We start from the raw sequence: 19365 nt of genomic DNA on the forward strand, positions 1-19365 counted from the left end.
TGTTTCTGATCATGGTTTCTGCACAAAAGATAGAGGACAAAAGCATCAGGTCTTTGTAGTTTACTTGGAGTTTATTTTGCTGTGTATGATGCTGGCAGCAGTGCTTTCAATGATCAAGTATTTCCTGAAGACTTGTAAAGAGAAAAGGAAAGCACAGGAGCATGCCCTGGTCATTCAGGGGAATGCTCTCCTCTTGACACTGCACAGCCTTTGGAGTAGCCTAGCACTCATGCCGTGCTGTGATAAAACTTGCTCTTTAAAGCCAAGTACTGGGCAGAACAAAAAAAAGGAGTATAGAAATCAGACATGCACCATCAGTAAGAACTTCACTACAGGCCAGCTCTGGAGTGCAGAACATCTTTTCTGCCTCTGCTGATCTGGAGGATCCCCATCCTCCTACCCACCAGCTTTTCCCATCTCACCTCTTTCGCTGTGATCACTCAATCTGTGCCACAAAGGAGCTGGATGCAATCCGTGCCACAAGAATAGCCAATCTGCAGAGCCCAACACAGAGATTTGGATTTGTGCAGAGAACACCATTTTGGAAATTTGGGTGAGAGCAGCTTGCCCTGTTCCTGTAGGAAGCCCTCATCTTGCCATCCCTAAACACATCCCGATCTGCTCCAGATTGAGACTGTGTACAGCAGGTGGGAAAGGGGTGACAAGGCATCTCCTGACAGATGCCTGCATGGGACTGCAATTTTCATGAATTAACAAGGTTGGTCACAAGCACACAGAACTATTTATTGCCTGTGTAGCAATTGAGATCACCAGGACAGCAATGAAATCTCTGCGCAGGTAGGAATAGTCTGCAAGTGCTTTTCCTGGTGATAATTTTCTAAAAAAGGAAACAATTGAGAGAAAAACAGCTCAATAAATGTGTTTATAGAACATCCAGTGACCGTGAATCATGCTATAAATATACCAGGCTATAGGTTTCAGGGTTTCTTTACTGGATTGGTGCATAGCTGCTAGCAGACCTTGGTAACAGTAGCTTCATGATGGTTGTGATAAACTGTTTTTATTCCTTATCTCTGCCTTTGCTCCTTCCTTCCAGTTACACTCGCCTTTAACCGTAATGTTTATTCCTCACCTCATGGAAAAATTTTGACTGAGAAAAAGATCACTTCTGTTGAAAAGCCAAAAATGTTCAGCCAAAACCAACGTTTTCGTTGTTTGGCTGAAAATGAGAGGTTTGCCATTTTAAGCTTCAAGTTTTTTTGGTTTGGGACCAAAATATTTTTGCTTTTTGCCCAAAAGTTCTCCAATGAAAGACACTTGTTTTTACATCAACAAGAAAAAAGTAAAAAACCTGATTGCTCACCAAAAGGAGCTTAGACAAGACCAGTTCTACAGAAAACAACCTTTCTCTTTAAGTAGATATTAAACATTAAACAAGACATGTTTCAGTTTGCCTTTGTGTTACATGAACATGGCAGAATTTAAGGACCATGCTTGCCAACATATTCGTTACTGGAACAGAAATAGTGCCACATGATGTCAAAGTTAGATTACAACCAAGAAAATCCTTGCTCAGACTTCACCCTCTGCGTAGCAAATCACATCCAGTGCGCAGTTCTGAATTCCTCACAACAGCATTGGAGATGAAGCCTGGAGCGGCTGTGGCTGTTGAAGCACCTGAGCTTTTACATCACCCATTGTGAGCAGTCTTTGAAAGCACCAGACTGCACTTACAAACAGGGACTTAGATTGCGTTCTGGAGTCGGATGTTGCCCATTGCCATTCCTGAAGTGACTCTATAGCCACAATAAAGAATTAAATCAGTTAAATCTGTTTTATTTCTGACATTATATCAAGAATTTATGTAAAAAGTGAGGAGAGGAATTTGCAACTCACAGCACCATATAGTAGTGGGCCCATGTGAAATTCTGCTAGTCCCTGGGCAGGCTTTCCCAAAACTTAACTGCTCTTTCAGAAAATAATTTTTTCCTAATATCCACCCTAAAAGATTATAACCTCAGTTCTAGCTAAAATCCTGAGTACCTTAACAGGAATTGGGTAGACCAGAGCAAGAGCCTAAACGTGGCCTTTTGGATGCAAAGGGCTAGCCCAGTAATTGCCTCATTTTGGAGTGGATATTGTTTTTTGGCTTCTCATGATTATCGTCTTGAACTTTAGATACATTCATGGAAACTTCTATCAGGAAATTATAACATGGAAAATTGGCATATTCTAATGATTCTCATAGCACAGTTTCCAACTAGATAGACATCCTGTGCAACAGGAGACCAAAAGAAATGACAAAGCACTGATTTTCTTAAGAAGAGAGACCTATATTTGCTACCCTCTATAGAAATATGTCCAGGATTGTGGTTGTTGGGTTGTAATTTGTGCATGTTTCCACAGTATCAAAAACCATGCTATTATGCTTGGCTAACACTGGAGGTGAACAGTTCAACAGAGAAGGGAATTGATGCACAACAGCAATAGAATCCATTTAGTGATACATGAGTAAACTTGAGTCACTCTCAGGTAAAACTGCAAAAAGTACCAACACCACCATGGAGTGACTGCAAAGCATTTAGGCTGATCTTTGTTTCTAGATCCTGAGCAGAGCTTGATCTGAAAAATACTGATTTTCATTAGAAGTTCAGGTTAAGTGTTTTGGTTTGGGTTTTGAAGGTCACTTGTGCATTAATGTCTGAAAGATTATTACGTATTTTCAGTTTGAAGGAATATCAGTACCATGCAGAAGAGTGAAGTAATGATAAATGATTGTTCACTGGTTTGAACAGTCATTTCAGTACATCAGTTTCCAGTGAATTTTAGGCACTGTGGCATAGGAGAGCTTTAAGATAGAACTTTTTTCCTGAGGAAAAACAAATGCTTTAGGCATCGGTAGACTTGGGATATTTTTTTCTTCTACCCTTGTGTTCTTTCTTGTATCATGTATTTCTCAATGAAGTAATTTTATCCCTACATTCACATATTAGGAAAAAAAGGGGGGGAAAAAATCTGTGGGTTCTCATTTGTAGCACGTTATGGTTTCCCACATGAGTTTTCCATGGAGTTTATTTAGGAAAAAATGTGGAGTTCACCAAAATGAGATGATGATGGGGTTTGGTGTTTGTCAAAGCTCTTTTACCCTCATCATCGCACTGCTAACATCCCTGTCTGGTAAACGAGAGGGTGTTGCACAAGACAGAATGTGAAGCACAGCTGATCCCTTGTGAAGGTTCCCCTGCTAAAGCCAGTGCAGCAAACTGGGATGCTGAGAGGATCTCTGGTTCCAGCACTAACTTCAAATGGGGAAGCTGTGTTGTGATCATGCAATATTGAAAGCTGAATAACTGATCAAATGTCAGATGGAATCCTCACCAAATGCTGCAGTAAGCCCCATTTCTACTACCTAAATACCCTGTGGTCTGGATACCTCCCAGCCTTAGTGGCTTAGTGGCACTATACTGCACAAGCGAGTGACCCATAAATATTGGCTGTGTTGAAGTATGGCACTTCTTTCATTTTAACCAGGAATTTTCCCATGGCTCTTCGAAGAACACTCTTTCAGTAAGTTTTGATCACCTTAAATCATCTCAAATGTCGCATCTTAAATATTGCCAGTTTTAAGAGTTTATTTTGTCCTAAAGAATTCCTTGAAAATGCATGTATGTCAGCATAATTTAATCACGAGTGTAATCAGAAAGGGAACTAAATCTCTCTCACCTGTGTTGGATTATTTCCATTCTCCTCTGTTTTGCTTTTCTGTCACTTTTCAAATCCTAGATTCTCACAGAGACATGGTCTTCACACTCTTTCTCCTTTAAAACTCAGTGGATTTCGGAGGCTGGAAGGGTTTGGGTTTTTTTTCCTTTTCTTTTTTTCAGGGGGAAAAAAAAGAAAAAAGAGTGTTTTATGCTTTTCCCTCCTTACTGTGGGTAAAATCCTTAAGTGTTATAAATCAGCACAGCTCTCCTGAGGTAGAAGGGCTCTACTTACACTTGGAAGAGTGGAGAAAATCACCTATTGAATCCAATCTTTTTCACCAATTATAATAACTTACAAGCATTTCCAATTCTCTTTTCGTTCATGGATAAAAACTGGTTTTATGTGTGTAACTCCTCGGGTGATAATAGCAGGGAGTAGTTTTACTGCACGCATATAACTTTCCCTTAGGCCAAGGAAAGCAGCCACAGTGTTTCATCTACTCCCAGCAAAAATTAAATAGGATTTAAAAAAAAAAATCTCATTGATGGGAACAGAAATTGCAGGGAGATGAGATGCTGGAGTATGCAAATTAACAACAGGAAGTATAGAGAAAGAACACTAACTATTTTGGCCTTTATTTTAAACATTTTTGAGCTTTCCCAAATTAAAGTTTCAATTAAATCATCACATTCTGAGCCTTTCCCTCTCCCCCTGTAGCTACGTGTGACTAAAATCCAAGGGTGAAGAATAGAAGCTTGAATGTTTAATCTTCGTGTTGCTGCTGCTGACTTCTCAAAGCTCAACTTCTGAGCTTCCTGGCTGTTGGGTCAATGACCTCAAAGTCACTCATTGGAGCATCCTTTTCAGGAATGCTCCTAAACTTTACTCTAATAACGTGCATGTGGGGACCTTTGGCATCTGTAGAGGAACTGTCCTGAAAATGGGTCTTAATCTAGAAGAGAGAGAACAGAAGGAAGGTTTGGATGAAAGAAAGACCAGAAACATTCCCCTTTGGAATAGCATGCACAGATACCTGAAGTGTTTTGTTGGATTCAAGTTGTGAAAGAACTACAAATCCCAGTTTATATATTTTCCAGATAGTTTTTGCTAAGAAGAGAAATGGCTTTTCAACTGCTTTGTGCATTTTCATATGATAACGAGGAGTGTCATATTATATATCTTACAACCTCTCTGCCCTTTTCCATGGAGCTAATCATTTCGTAGCAGAAAGCAATCAGGTTTTTCAGGTATCATTTGCTGCTGATAAATCTGAGCTGACTTTTGCTGTTTATCCTGTCCTTGTGTGACTGGGAGAGGCCTCCAGGAGTGCCCACAGCTTTATATGACAGCAGTGAGGCTGTCATCCTCATCCCCTCCTAACTGTCCCCCACCACTGCCCTGCATCTCTGTTACCCTTAGTGCAGCATCATTGCAGATGCCATTAGGTGCAGATAAATATGATTGAATCAGAGTTGTTTGCAGAAAGAAACTGCGTTCTGAGGCTGAGAGGTTTTTCCTGCTCTTTTCCAATGAATGCCAACAACAGTGTTAAGAACTGAAACAGAAGAGAGGGGAAGATTCAGAGGTTTCTGTTTTGAAAAGCAAGCTGTATGTTTTAGAGACCCCAGAGCTCCTCTTCTGTTTTATGGACAGCAACTAGACCTGAATGCAATAACCCACTTGCTGGTTCCCTTACACTTCTCCCCATTGCAGCCAAGGCAGTCAAGAACATCACAGAAAACAATGAGTTCCACGTAGAGCATCTCCCAGCTCCAATCTGACATGGAAGGGAGGAGCTGGGAGGGGCAATGCTCTGGCTTTGGAAGATCCCAAGCCTGATAAGGGGAAATATGCAACAGGAGGGAATTAAACAGCACCGTAATGTCAGCAGGGGATTGGGCACAGAGCTGCTTTCCAGCAGGATCCATGTTTTTGTTCTTGGGTGTGCGCAGATCAACATCCACTGTGTGAGAGTACTGGAAGGATATAGGGGAAATATACTGGAAGAATACTGGAATAATATAGGGGAAAATACAGGAAAGGAAAAAATGACACAGAAGGCATATGGAAATAATGTAAAATAAATGCATTATTAAGTTGAATGTATGCAAGCCTCCCCGTAATCACTTTAAAAATCCTAAGGAAGCAGAAAATCTCAGCATAAGCACCTACAGTATTAAATTCTTCAGTGTCATATCTGCTGGACTTTAATGTGAAACTTGAGGCAGTCAGATGTCAATCAAAGAGACTCTGTTGAAGAGTTGAAAATATGCTGGTGTTCCAATCCTTTCTGATGGGTGTGCTGTCATTTCCAAATCCTTACCAAAGAGGATGGGTGGGGAGGATTAAGCTCTAATTGTGCCATTGGTAATAGTGAATGAATCCCAGCAAGGTGCATAAATTTGTTGGCTCCTATGAAAGCCCTGGGGTTTGTTGCTTTTAATCAAGGTCATCAGCACTTTGTCATAGCTCACAGCATTGCCCTTCCTGTGATCATCTCTTCTCTTACATGTGCTCTAGAAGTCTGTTGAAGAAGTTAACTAACTTATGTGGATGTGTACAAGTCTATGGACATGTATATGAGGAATGCATCATACATGCATATAGGTGCAATTTTTTTTTAGATTTTTTGTTCAAAAGAACGTAAACTAGATGGTTTACATAAGCCTCCTTCTTCCTAAAAGGCTGAGCTATTTTAACAGTGCATTCCACCAAAATGAATAATATTTGGCTTTTGGAGGCAGATTTTTCTGTGGTTACAACCTCTTTTGCACATCATAAAAGCACAACCCCATCCTCTTGCTTTTCCTTCATTTAAGAAACAAAAACAAAACAATGCAAAACAACTAACCTTTGAAAACACCGTATTTGTCATATGCTTGTTTGGGTTTCGACTGAAGTGATTTATGTGCCTATCTTCCAAGTAAATATACTCATTGAGGAACATAACCATGCCTGTTTCACCAATGAAGTGGAACCGTGGGGTGAGTGTGGGTCATGGCAGCAGAGGACCTGGCTGCCCTACAGCTGCCTTTGCAGAGGTGCCTTGCTGAGTGTGGGCTGGAACTTGAGTCCCAACTTTAAACTGGGAAAGCCCAACATGTGCAGGTGATCTGTGAATGTCACAGTGAGCTGAAATGGGAGCAGAGCGCTCCTGCCTTCACCTGGAAGTGCCATAGTTATGTTCTGTTTCTGGAACGGGTAAAACCAGGCTCCTAAACCTCGAATCCTCTCACATTCTGCAGTGTGGATCACATGAGCAGTTTGACTCTGTTTCACCTCCAGTCATAGACTGGCTGGTGATTAGCACCTTCAATTAGTTGACCAGGCTTTGTTTTCAGCTGTATCAGCGTGAATCACAAGTTGATCCTGCAAAATTAAAAAGCAGGCAACCAAACAGTGCTGACAGAATCTGGCCCAGCACAAAGAGGTTTGTCCCTTGAGTTAACAATGAATATTTTCAGCTAGTGCAGATCTCTCCAGGTCTATTTACAAATGAAGTCTTGTCTTCCCTCTTTACATAAGCAAATGATTGGATCCGTATCAAGCAGGACTTCTAGATAGAAGGGGAAAACTATTTGAAAAGGAAGTTGGTTGCACTGTATCATTCCAACTGTTCAAAATTTGTTTTCCCGAGCAACAGAAGAAAGCTGCTTTAAACAAATACATAAATAAGTAAATATTTTATTTACAAGTCATTTCAGCTTTCCCTGGAAGAAAGCGAGGAAGAGGCAAACACAATGGCTAAAGAACATGAAAATTTCCCAAAGGCTATGAATGCTCCAAGGAAAATAGTCTTTCAGAGTAAAAATACTCTCTCAATGTAAAATAGTGAGCAGTGGAAACGCTATTTGCACTACTTCCAGTGCTGCAGTTGGTTGCAAAAATCAGCAAAGCCTCTGCAGTTTCCAAGGTCATTTCTTTCCCTGGGAAGGGCACAGGAGAAGAGAAGCATCAGAAGCCCTTCTGCCCTGTTTCCCCAAGAGCTCAGACAGTGCATACAGCTCTGCTGTTCTCCCACCACAAAGGATATGCTCATAGTTCATTTGCAGGTTGAATGAGTAGGCTAATGTGGCAAATTAGGTATTGATAACTTCCAGAAGACTTTCTGTGTTATTCCACTCGTCTGAAAAATCGACAAATATTTGCAGCAAAAAAGTTCCCTTTCTGGCAAAATCTGTGGCTCCAAAAGAATTAACTTTCAAAACTGATATTTAAAGATGTTTTATTAGACTGTTGGATGTCTTTCCAAGTCTTGCCAGAGCTGTCATGTTGAAAGGCTATAGACCTAGTTATAACAAGAGACATTATTTCTAATTGTTTCCTCTTGGCATTATCATGGAAGGGTAAAGGCAAGTGGAACAGCACTTTCCAGTGCTCCCCTCCGTCTTTCATTCTGCTTCATTCATGCTCTGAGCTCTTAGGGATGGACTGAGCAGATGGTGGTGAGGCAGCTTTGTGCTGTAATGTCTGAGCAGAATGAGGAGAAGTGCCTTCTCTTGGCTTGTTAGTTTTTGTTTTGCTTCTGGTTTATCCTTTATGTTTATTAATCAAGGATGGGATTTTTTTTTTCTTAAAGAAGGCAAGAATCCAAGCCTTGACTGTTTATATAAACACTGGCAGAGCAGCTTATATGGAAGGAGGCAAACAAAGGCAGTAAGCACAAGATTTTACTTAGGCAATGTGTCAGTTCAGTTAGTCTTGAAGTTATAATATGTCAACTGCTGGTGTTTCTGTATGAAAAATAAAATTCAGTTTTCCATTTTTGCAGAAGCAAAATTTCCAGCCACATTTTGTTGATTGCCACCACCCCAACCAGGAGGGCAGAAAAAGGAAAAACAAAATTGAACGGAATAGAACCTAATCTCTCAAAAGAACCTCTCACAAAGGGCTTTCTATCTGGTGAAAACTTCAGTGCAGAAACTTCAGTCATTTGTAGTGCCCATAGCTGGTGACATCTGCCAGATCTCCACAGTCACATCATTGCTCAGTATCTCATTTAGCACACAGCAAACGTGGCCAAAATCTTCCATACTCACTCCGTGACTTTAATGCACGCTTACAGTGTAAACCCAGGTGAAGAAGTGTGCACAGAACATGCATAGCTGCTCCTCATGCCCTCTTAGTCATTGCATGGGAACCGATGTTTTGCTGAGCAATTTCAGCGCGCTGCCTGAGTGCCACTTCTGACAGCGTGCAGCAAGCGCTTTCAATGCTTGGTTTGCTTCCATTCAGGCTACAAACCAAAGAACCAAACCAGAAACAGAGGAGAAAAAGAAGCAAAAAAATCCCTCTGATTTGCAACATAAAGCTCGGATTACCACCAAAGAACAATAAAAATTCTTGTATTACCAACAACAGGAAGAGCAAAGGAGGAAAAAAAAACCCACAGAAAATCTTTGTTATAATTTTTCCATAACAAATAAGGTCTTCTCTGGTCATGTTTGGCCTTTTTTTTTTTCCCCCTTAAAATTGTATCTGTTTAGGAAAGAAGACTTGTTTAGAATAAAAACAAAACTGCAGAGGAAAAAGCATAGTACTTATTAAAGAGTTTGACATCATAACCCAACTATTAAATAGTAATATTCCTAAAGGAAAGTAATTTACAAATAAAAGGACGGAAATGAAAGGTTGCATGGGTTCCTGAGCCCATTGTTGAGGCAGCAAAGCACAGAAAACTTCCCCTATCTGTAGTGGCTGAAGTCATGTATTAGCAGGAACAGTGCTGGAGGTTCCCACAGGGAGAAGATCCCTGTGCAGAAGAACGGCTGTGACTTGCTGGTTTCTTTCTTTATTCCCCAGGGGCTGTAGTGTGGGCCACACTTCAGTGTGACTGAGCTCAAGTGAAAGGCGGCTCCTGGGATTTTGAGTGGGATGTGAAGTCATGTCCAAGGGCTTTTTTGTGCTCTCTCTGGATTTGAGACTGTTGGGTTTTGTTTTCCCTGGGCTTCTGATCTCCTTCCTCTGGCACACTTCCCTCCCTCGTTCAGAGTTTGCTGTGTGTGGCTCTGTTTGAGACAGATTGGGGTTGATAATATGTGGCAGTGAGTTATTACCACGCGAGACAGCAAAGCCAAAATGGACGTCTTCGACATAAAACAGAGTTAGAGAAATGGAGTTTTTTTCCTTATCTGACTCTGGTCTTGATACCAAAGGCAGCCTGGTAACAAAAGATTTTGTACCCCATTTGTATTCAGGCAGCTCTCTCTTCCATTTCAGAGGTCCTTCTGCTCTGATCCTCTGCCACAGAGCAATCTTTGTGGCTGGGTCCCTCATGGGACATCCCAGCAGAACATGGGACACGGCAGCAGAAGGGCAAATTTTCCCTTAGAGAAACAAGGGACACATTTCTCAAAAAGTAGACCAGCATAGGTCAAGGACAAAGCAATAAAGTAGCAAAGTTCAAATCGAGTTTTAATTGGATTGAACCATGATTAGGTTCCGGGTTCTACAATAAAATTTCTTATATAGTAAATAAAGATTAAGACACTGAAAAGAGCCTTCTTATCCTTATCTAGCTCTCTTCAATTCCCTTACTGGTACCCTTCAGCTGCTTCCCAAGTACCTCTTGCTCTCTCTGTTGTGGCTTCTTTTACTTAAGGAAAGTCTGAATTGAGCCAAGATTTGGGAACTGGTTTATCTATAGGCATTTTGCTCACAGATGTTGCCAATTCCTCCTCAAAAGACAATTTGGCATCATGTGTGCATGAAGACCAAAGAACCCTGAGTCACCCTGCAGTAGGATCTGAAGCTTCGTGTTCTTTCAAACAGTTGTGAAGTGGTTGGGGTCCAGACCTCTGACTACCTACATTCTGTTGTTCCCCAGCGTTAACTCCCTGCTCCAGTTAACTTGATAGCCAAAGGGGTCAACAATTTTAGTTTTGACCTGAATACTGATATTTTAACCCAGGAAACATAATCAAATCAATTTACAAAAGAAAAAAAAAAAAAAGATGCTGTTTCCGTGTAATTATTTCAGATGTAAGTATTCCTTCAATTTAGTATAAATTATTGTAAATTCTTTCGGAGCATTGCTAGGTTTCATTTTGTTTGTTTGTTTACACTTTCTTATACATTTTGTGGATTTGGAGTCTGTACAAATTGAAGCAATGAGCTAGTTTTCAGAAGACGTCTGTTTGTCCTTGCAAACACTGTGCCTTTCCTCTTCACTTCCACATCATGGGCTTTCTAAGAAAAGAAATGCATTTTCCTATAGTGTGTGAAGAAAGGATTAAGATTCCTATGGCAAAACATTTTATTGGGATACATTTGTGTAAAAGTAGAGGATTTCCCAGGATAAATTCTGTGATACACATTGGGAAGATCTTCCAAAATAGGAATAAGTTGACCTCAGATCTATCCAACCATGCCCTTCCTACTGCCCATCCCCAGGTATGTGAAATACAAAACAAAGCCTTGCAGAGAAGGACAGGGATCCATTCTGATTCATTCTTTCCCAAGGACACTTTCTTTTGAGAACAGTGGAAAGTGCCTTTTCTTTTTTCCATGACCATAATTTAATTCCTCATTTTAACCAAGTTGCTACGTTCTTTCTCCTTGATAACTCACGAGTTCGAATGTAAAAAATGTATTATTACAAGAGACAATTACGGGGTTCAAAGCATTCTGAAGCATTCCATGCTCCCAGCTTCTGGTACTGATATAAGTAGAGGAATATTTGTGGTTTTTTTACTTGCATGAAGTGGAAGAGTTCCAAGAACTGGTGGTAAAAGGCCTAATGAAAGTCTGCCTTCATCAGACACAACAAAGATTCTGCATCCTGGGAGGTTAACTCTTTATATGGACATGATGCCCCAGCACCATAACACAATTCCCTTTCACAAACAAGCCCTTGACCATGTAAACTCCATCATTCCATGCTTAGTCAAAAATAATAATAGCAAAATAACAAGAAAAAAAATCCTGGGTTTATTTGGCTTCATTTTTTTTTTTACTACTTTGGAAGACAAAGGTATGCAGCTCTCTAGTTCATAAACCTCAGTTGGACTGAGGATGTGCCCAGCACCTTTAATGGTATATTTGGATGCAGAAAGGCTATAGAAGTAATATGTATTTTGAAATACACACAGTTGTTGCACAAACATCTGACTGCTGTGGTGCAGGAGGTTCTTTTCTACTGAATCTTCTGTTTGTCATTTATTTTTCCATTTTATAAATACTGATTGGAAACTTCTTCTTGGAAGGAAGAAGGAAATCTTGTGGATTGTAAACACTGAGAAGAAGATGAATTGTTTAGGATGGTGGAAGGGGTATAAGGACTAAAAGCGTAACGTTAAGTAAAGGAAAGTTTAGGCTACATAACGGGATTAACTTCCAAGTGCTGAAATCTTATTAGACTGTGGAAAATTCTTCCAAAGGATGTGGGAGAAGCTCTGTTATTTGAGCAGTTTGCCATTAGATTGGACAGAGGACTAAAACTATGTATCTTAAACTAGCTTGCACTAGCAAAGAGTGTGAGCTGACAAGGCCAAGTCCATGTTCCTAATGCCACCTCCTTCGATTTCACTGATCACAGATCTGTCCATGCAGAGTGAGAGTATCAGTGAGATGTGTATGTCTAAAGATGAGTTCACTTACTGTGCGGATGGATTTTCACTCTGTTACCTGCTGAAGAGAAAGTCTACACAGTACAAGAAAGCAAAATCTGCCAGCAGTCTCCAGTCTCAGCTGAAAATACAATAAATTAACAACAAGAAAATGGAAAGTTGTCAAACAGATCCTTAGGATGTGTCTGAAAGCCAGAGCGTATGCTTCTGGCATCGAAGTGCTTGATGGTTGAATTGAGGATGTCAAGAAAGCAAAAATAATGAGTTAAAAACAGAGGTGTGCATTGATGTCGCTTGTCAATTAACAGAAGTAATAACAGCAGTGTAAATGAAGCACTGCAATCAGAGCGCAACTGCGGATTTGCTGCCACACTGGCTAATAATAACATAGAATATATAAATATACAGTAAGACACTGACTATAGTCAGTGCAACATTCACAGAAGTGTTTGAGCTTTAAATATACGTGTTTAAGAGGCTAATACAATTAGTGGCAGTGTAGATAACTTGCTATCTGAGATCTAATTAATCTAATTGATTACTTGTTTTAAGTAGTAATGGCAAAGGACGCGGTGCAAGGCGGACACTGCAGGATTTACTGCTGTAACGATTCACCAGCAAGATTAGCAGTTTTGTATGTTGGTCAACCTGCTGCTTTTTTTCTCTTCTTTTTATAGGTTATTTCATTTTCTTAAAATTTGCTCATGATTTTGATCTGAAGAGATGAGAAATCTGCCCACTGGCTGTGCTGGGTCTTTGGATTTTATCAGGCAGCCTAAATTTATTGTGTAAACGTCGTGTTTTCGAACAGTTTACTCGAGGGATTCATTATGAGTCTCCAAAATTTGATCAGAGTTGCTCCACTGTGACTGGTCAGATGGATCACACGGCGGTGTTTCCAGTCCTGAGTGGATGCATGTGTAAGCACATCTGCTGCAAATATTTCCTGGTAGAAACCGAAATGTCAGTTGCTGTAAATATTTCTGTGTGTGATTCTAAAATTTGCTCTCCACTGTGTTTTTGGCCAGTAAAGCCTGATAACTCAAAAGTTCTTAGAAAGCAAGGACAAAGTGATGTGAACATGGCCGAAGTGCTTTATTGCAAATTTGAATGAGTCTAGTATCAGTGAAAGGACACATTAAAACTGCAGTAGAACCGAACAGTGTACTCAAATCTAGAATAGATTTGAAGATAGAGAGCTTGTGAATCACTGTTAAAGCAGATAGAAACCTCAGGCTTTCTGAAGATATAAGGTCAAGCTGGATTGAGACACTTAAAGTCAAAAGGTTATATACTTTTAATACATAGGGACAAAACTTGCTGTTCTATTGGTTGAGAAGCAATCCCACTTCAGCATAGGTGAATGAAGCTGGTCTCCTGCACATGCCTATAATTGTCATTGAAAATAATAACAATCAGGACTATCAGACTGGAAAGAATTCCTTTGTTGTTTCCTGTCTAAACTAAATACTGTTGTTTTTTTCCCTAAGGAATTGACTGATATCAAAATTAACTTGAATTACTTCTTAAATTCTCCATACGTGTGGCAATACGTTCCAGTTTGACTTTGGCACCCAAAGTTAAAGGGAATCCTTGCATCCTTTCAAATGAGATGTGTTCTTAATCACTGCACCTAACAAGAGCTTTCTCTCCTTTACTCACCTTCCTTCTAACTCACCTCTGTGCTGCCTCATTTTATTCTCATTTTCATTTTCTCTTCAACCTCTTATTTGCTTCCTTCCTAACTTTGCCCTACACCTTTCCTTAACTCTATCCCAGATCTTTTTCCTTCTCCCACTGTTACGAATCCTCAAGGGCCACAAGAATTTTCCGTTTTCCTGCCCTAAACTCTTCGTATATCTCTCCCCACCTCATTACAATAAAATAATTCTTCCATTTCGCTGTCACCTCACTTTAGCTCTCTCACCCTCCACTCTCTCTTTTTCCCCTGGTTTAAAGACCGACCAGCATTTCCTGATTGGAAAAGCCACAATAATATTTTTTCCATCGAAAATACCACAAGTACAGTATTTCCATTGAACATACCACAAGAACAGTGTTTCCATTGAACATACCACAAGGACGGTGCCTTTTGAGGTATCTAAATGCTAAGATGAACGTTCATAACGTTCATCTTGGACTCATTAAACCAGAACCCCTTCTCTTCTCAATAAAAAAATTCATCAGACAGAGAAAGAATTTTTATTCACAGTTTAAAAAGAAAAAAAAAGAGAAAAAAAAATACAATAAAAACAAGACCTAGACAGAGCCAGGACAATTTTGCACTTGCTTTGTGAGTAAAATATAAATAGGTTTTTGCTAGTTAAAAAAAAAAAAAAATCCATTAAAGACGCTCAGAGTGGTTGAACAGCTGGAAAAGCAACTTTTTTTTTGATAACATTTAAAGCTGCTTAGCAGCTGGGGAAAAAATCGCCTGTAAAAACACTTAACATTTACAGCCACTCAGTGGCTGGAAAAGCAACTTGTTATAAAATTGATTTAACATTTCAGTGGCTGGAAAAGACATACCCACACATACATATAACTGCAGTGTTTTACTTAGCTATTTATGGGCATTTAGACACAGATAACATTATAAGTAGGTAAAACTTGGCATTTCTGCAGGTGCCATTGTGGCAGAGGATAACTTCCATTCAAAGCATTCACAACTCTATTTTATTTTCAGGGAGTTTAGTACAAGGCCATTTAAATTCCCATTGGCCTGGAGTCTGGCGTGCTTAGATGCTCAGCCATCCCACCCAGCCCCCGTAACATCTTAAATCATTTCGGTTACGAAGCTCTTTATAAAATAATAGCTGAGCAAGGAATCCTGTATCTGATCAGCCCAAATGAAGGCAGCAGAGCCCACGCTGCTCTACAAGTGATTTTGGTAACCAGCAGGGCTGGACAGGGCTGTGTCTGTGGGCTCATTGGGGCTGCAGGGGCTCTGTGCTGCACCACAGCCCCACACGCAACCAGAATAATTTTTTTCTTATTAAAAATGTGATGTCAAAAACACGGCTTAAGTAGCAATTAAGCATATTTATGTGTCTGTGAGATTAGAGTCCTTGGAAATGCAGTTTTGATGGCAGGGGCTTCTGTACATCCCTCAGTCTTCATTCTCTTCCATTTCTATTCCACTACATCTCAGTGACAAAGCCAGCCAGACCCAGCTGTCATGCTTGGGAGACTCTGTCGGACCACAGAGGTGGTTATTGCATGGTTACAGGAAGTGTCTGCCACAAAACAATTCATGTGCTGCATGTTTTGCTGGTGGGGGACAGCCCAGGCAAACCAAGGCCCCATAAACCCCAGCAATCCCTCTCCATCCCAGGGCAGCCATAGGCTGACGGTGGGTCCCTCAGCAGTTACTAATTACATCTTAGAATCACAGAATCATTAAGACTGGGAAAGGCCACCCAGATCATCAAGTCCAACCGTCAACTCACCACCATCGTGCTCACTTTCCACCTGATCTCCTGGGCTGGGGCTGTGTGACCCATTGCTTCTACCAGTAGAGGAAAAGCAAGTGTTGCCAGGATTGGGTGTCATTGCACAAAAACAATTGGTCCAAAGCATCCTGTACCATCAAGGGTTGAGCTCAAAGTACCACTTTGCTGGGTTGCATGGAAGCTTTCAGAGCTTCACGAGAAGCTGGATGTGTTGTTACCTCTGCCACTTACTCTGCAAAAGATGAGGCAATATTCTCAAAGCATCTGAGAGAGAGATCTTCTAAATGTAGCTACTTTGTGGCCAGCTACTTGGGAAAGTGGAAAAATAATAATTGCCTATGAAAATGTGAAGACATATATTCCTTAAGGACAGACAGGAATTGTTTGGTGTAGTCTGGGTGAAGGGAGGAGGTGCAAAAAGATGATTTTAAGGAGAGGTTTCCTGCCAGGGAGAGCTATTAGGCACCAGAGTTATTTCCTCAATGAAAACAGAGGAAAGCAATTCCTTCAGACATTTAATAATAGATTGGGCAAAGAATTAGGAAATATAATGAAGAAGCCTGTACTGGCAGGTAATTGAGCTAATCAGAACAAGCAGAACTTAGAGTTTCTTTTTTTTTTTTAAGGCTAATTTAAAGTCAGCTGCTATAGATATTTCATTAATTCAAAGCCTTTTGCATCACAGTCCAGTGCCCAGGAATAAGGCAAAACAGCTCTATATTAAAAAATCAGAACCAGTGAGAGTACACTGGGACGGTGCAGTGCCAGAGGGAAGAGATTCCATGAGCACACATACAGCACACAGGCAAGTTCGCAGGCAGGCCACAAAAGCCAGTGTGGAAGGGAAGGGGCAGAAGGAGCCAAGGTTAGATCTGGGAAATAAAAAGCAAAAAACAAGGATGTACAACCTGGGTTTTGGTTGGGTGGGGTGGGGGTGGGTGGGGGTCCTGGAGAGGACTCTGTCTTGGCAACAGCTGTGGAAAATCAAAGTGCAGAATGAAAAAGTGTTTTCAGAACAGCCCGTGATCAAATACCAGACTAGCTAATTTGTACTTCGGGGCTAGAGCAGAGGATGCTAGCTGCAGCCCATTCCTCTGTACCTTGCAACACATCCTGTGTTCCTGGACATACAACAAGCACCAAATCATGGGCATCCAGCTCAGACTTGAACTGAGGTGTAAAGGCTGAACAGCATCAAACTGAGAAACTAAATCTGGGGCAGGGCAGATGCTTCAGAGCACTGTGGTGTCTGGATTACCCAGTGGGTGACTAAGCCAGGTACTTCTTTCTCTCACTCTTTAACCTGAACAGTTATGGTCAGTGCAAGCTTTCTTCTTCTATCCTTTCTCCCTGCTCTTCATTTGTAAAATATAATTTAGAACATGCTTTAAGTATTCCATGTGGGTTTATTAACCAGTTGAGCACATTGCAGGGCATGAGTTCCGGAGGGAACACAGCTCCTTCAGAGATTGGGGGTGATGTTGAGGGAACTGGTAATGCATCTCCACCAGCCCCAGGCAGGGGAATGTGGCCTCCCATGCATCTGGGAGAAAAAGGTTTGCTCCTAAAACAGCTGAAAAGAAAGAAAGAAACAGAAATTCCTCAAAGGAGGTCCTTGCCATAAATTCTGTCAGAGCTGAGTAAATGCAAATCAAGTTTATTGCCTTTTAAACAATGCACTGGCATTTCAGATTATCTCGAGGTCTGACTCAGCAATCCATACCCATTATGAGTAATAATTACTCCCAGCTGTAATCTCACGAAGGCCATTATTGGTTATCAGTATATGGAAAGGTTGCAGTGTTTGTCCCAGAAGTGTCAGAGTCAGACTTTTATGTTCTTTCTGACTGCAGTGGGTGGAGATGCTCGGGCTAGCACACTTGTTCTCCTTTAATAGCCATTTACTCCTGAAGCATCCTCCCTGATTGATGCTATTATCATTAAGCCTCAGCAATGATATCAGAGTCTGGCCCTGTGTTCTATAGCCTGCATAGGGAAAAGTACTCCATCCTCAGTACAAATCTAACCCAGCTTGTTTTAAAGTTGCTCAGAAACCTGGGACATTTGCTATATGCTCACAACCAGAACAGACACTTGAGGATGTGTGGATGAAGCAGCTTTTGTTCTCTTGTCTCTTTGAGGGAAGGAGTATCAAATATGGAAGAAAGAAAGGGGAATATTAACCTTGGGGTTAACACTTCTTGGGGCATCTGCACAGACTGTGTTATAGTTAGGCATATGGAAAAAAGAGAGCATGAAGAAAAATAAAGCTAAATCTCCTAATTTGGGCCTCTGCACTAGCAGTAGCAAAGACTTCCTGGAAAAGTCACTAACTTCATATTGTACTGCACAACTCAGATTCCCTAAAATCTAGTTCATACCCTACTAGAAGCTGATACTACCATTAGGTTTAAAATACAGCTAGACTAACATCCATCAGCAAGTTGACCTAGAAACGTATTTATTTAAGAACATAAGTGGTCTGAATGAAAGACTGATTTCAGATGCCAAAAAACAAAAACAAAAACAAGTACAATGGGTTTTGGACCTTGACAATTGTTGGGAACCGTATTGGCAGCCATCAAGTTAGAATATTTGATCTTCACAGCTTGACGTCAAGAATGGCTTTTAAATCTCCTGGCTGGTAAATATATTTGGCTGCTGTGTTGTTTAACATTTGAGGCTCTTATAGATATTGTGGTTACAAAGTTGATCAAACATGCAAGGCATTATTTGTAGGAAAAACATTTACCTTACTGGAGAGGCTTGACATATACAGAAGGCTCAAATGATTTCCCATCTGCTTTAATCCATGAAGTAAAATGGAATTTGCTTTGAGCCTTAAAGAAGGCAATTCTTCAGATGCATACTGCTGTGTCTGGTATGGCTTGTGAATGCCTATGTGTAAGCTCAGCACCATTTTCTTCTGTGAGATTAAACTTGCTCAACAAGTTGGAAAATTTTTACACTGTAAAGCAAAGCAAAAAGAAAATGATCTGAGATTTGAGCAGTGAGTGTCAAAATTGTGGCTGCTGTTTCTGGTCTCTGCTTTCTCTGTTAATGGAAAAATAAAAAGAGAGGAAGAAGGACTGGAAAAGTAGGGAAAGAAGGAATGAGAAGAGTTGGAAGAGGAATGGCATCTTATCTGAAAGATAAACTCGTGATTTTCCATGAAAATGCTGGGAGAAAAAAGAAGAGCTGTGTTGAGGGAGGTGGTTTAGAGTCGAAAAAATGAAGGAGGGGGTTACACGTATTGAGATAAGATCTTGCCTAACAGTAAGATGTGATGCAGATGTCATTAAATGCACTCCTGCCTTCAGTTAAATGATACTTCACCTACACCAGTATTTCAGAATGCACAGCAGTATGGGCCAGAGACTGAAACCTGCACTTATCACCAGGAGGATTAAAACAAATGACGAAAGGAAAAAGAAATAATTCTTATCCAGAAATTTACTGAAGCAAAAAGGAGCAGAAAAAGGATGCAGGGGGTCTGCATCTGCCCTTACAGGGAGCACAGTGTCCTTCAAGCTCCTGCCATTTCCATCTGCTTATGTGCTGTGTGGCATGGGATTACAGGATGCTTCCAGGTTTGCTAGCAGCGCCCTGAATGTGCAGAGGTGGTGGGATCAAAATACCAGTTATTCTCAATGGAGCTGAGTCCTTACGTTTGCTCTCTC

The sequence above is a fragment of the Lagopus leucura genome, unplaced genomic scaffold (assembly GCF_019238085.1).
Source record: "Lagopus leucura isolate 7727_CA_CO unplaced genomic scaffold, USGS_WTPT01 Super-Scaffold_797, whole genome shotgun sequence".
In the NCBI taxonomy this organism is placed as follows: domain Eukaryota; kingdom Metazoa; phylum Chordata; class Aves; order Galliformes; family Phasianidae; genus Lagopus; species Lagopus leucura.